The sequence below is a fragment of the Aptenodytes forsteri genome, unplaced genomic scaffold (genome assembly GCF_000699145.1).
Source record: "Aptenodytes forsteri isolate BGI_AS27 unplaced genomic scaffold, ASM69914v1 Scaffold258, whole genome shotgun sequence".
Taxonomy (NCBI): Eukaryota; Metazoa; Chordata; class Aves; order Sphenisciformes; family Spheniscidae; genus Aptenodytes; species Aptenodytes forsteri.
The window spans coordinates 1,267,301-1,269,510 of NW_008795250.1; positions in this window are offsets into that span (position 1 = coordinate 1,267,301).

Sequence of the window (2,210 nt, forward strand, 5' to 3'; positions counted from 1 at the left end):
TAAAAAATTTCTGCTTTGTGGATATTGTGTGTATGTGTCTGCAAACCAGCAGCTCTTGGTTGCTCCTGTAGAGAAGGAAAGCTGTTGCACCACTGAGGGGGTAAAGGGCGAACCAGGCTGAGAGATCAAAAGAAAGTGGAAGGACTGGCTGGGGTACCAGCGTTCAGAGCAGAAGGGTATCCACGGTGGTGAGCGGGTTATAAATAGATGCTACCAAAGCTTTGCCCAGACTTTACTCATGCAGTCAGCCATTGTCATGCAAAATCCCGGCTAGCTCTGCTCGCGGGATGATGGTGCGTGGCCAGATTTGCCGGCATTGCTCAGTTTAGTCCCAGCCCTATTAGCATAAAACCGTACGTTTTTACAAAGCTAAATGTGGGCTGTGCTGGAAGGGAGTAGCTCGAAGTTAACCTGCCTAGCTCTTTATTTGTCAGCAGAGACCAGCTGAACGAAAAGACAACCAACGCAGGCACCATTAGCAAAATGAGCTCCTGAAGTGTGCTCCTCTGCTTTCTGAGTGTATGCTGGAGGTCAGACCTATTTAGGAACTGTAACTTGTAAATAAGATCCAGTTAGCAAGCTTTCTCCTTTATTTGGGTTGAGGAGTCCTCCTCTGCCTCTGCCAGCTGTCTTCTACCTGCCGGGTGCTTTGGGGACCTGGTAAGGGACTCTATTCCGAGAGGTTAAACTCGAAGAGCAACTCCAAAAAGAAACGAAGTCATCTTCCTTCTTGTCCTACCCCCTCCAAGTGAAAGGAGAGACTAGTAAAGAGGGACACGGAGGGGAAAGCACTTTGTTGCACAAAGCCTGTGTTTTCAAGCCCACGTTGATCTATTCTGAACCTCTGTGCTGCTGGTTCCCGTTTACATATTTGACGCGTGCTGAGATATTGGTGAATGATCTTTGGGTTCTTTGGTTAATGATGGGTTTAGACTGTGAAGAGCTGTCCTGACTTGGTAGATGAGAATTGGCTTAGTTGGCTGTTGTACCATTATTCTGGGGGAACTTCGTTCCCTCTTGTTTATCCGTGTGTCCACGTTAGCAATGGATGTGTTTAACTGTACTGGAACTGAAAAGGACTTGCTTTGGAGACGTCCTGATGAATTAGAGGCCAAAGAGGGTGGATTTCACTCTGTTCTCTGTCCATCAAACACCTTAACAGGCCGCACATGCTTTTGAGCACCCTGTGGTTTGAGGAACCAGCAGATAACATCTCAAGGATGGCAATAACTATCGATGCATAGAAAACAGCACTGGAATTTGCTTGCAGAAAAGAGTAGGTGAGTAGTTCAATCAAACAGAGCGAAGAATTCATGGCACTTCTAGGAGCGGGACAGTGGCAAAATGACCTGTCAGATTTGAAGTGAAATGAAGTTGCATAAAGACAACTTACGGTAGGGCAGGAACATGCCTGCGTGTTGGAGAAGAAAAATACCGGAGAGTAAGTGGGAGAGCTGCTGATCAGTGCTCGCCGGCATCCCTGGCCGGCACGCGGGATGCCAGCCACGGTGCCTGCTGGCACTGCTCCGCTTTGCACTCTTCGGCTTGGTGCTGGTGAGTGGGGCCAGGATGCTGGGAAGACCACGGCTGTGTGGCATACGGTATCCAAAATACTCCTGGTCTGTGGGTTTCACTGAGGTTACACGTCCTATGTGTATTAAACGGAAAACCCTTTACTTTGGGGCATTTGTAAATGTAGTCAAAATCTGACTACGCATCCTGCTTTTTGCCTTCCCCCTTCCTCCCACATGCTTAAAGCATCTCTCACAGCTGGCTGTCATCCTACCTGGACTGTCCAGGTTTTTTTCTTTTTTCTGCTTTCAGTGTAGGCAACTTTGTCCAGGCTGTGTGTAGGTAACGCACCCTCCCCCAGTCTGTTGTGTTCAAATACTGCATTCAATGAACTTTGCGTTGCTCAGATGCCCATGCTAGCAACGTCCTTTAAGTGAGATTGAAGAAATCATTGACTTTTAAGCAGAGTAATTTATTTCCAACAATAAGGCTGTATTTTTTGTGATAAAACACGATTGATTGCATATTTTATGCAGAAAGCTGAATCTTAATTCCACTTCCCTATCTCGAGATATCGGTAACCTAAATGCATAGGCAGAAACTTGCCCTACCAGCTCTTGGTGAACTTAGCATCCATGGCGCTGGCAGGGAGCGATGAATCAATCGCGTTTGTTAATTGGTCTGTTTTTAACAGGTTT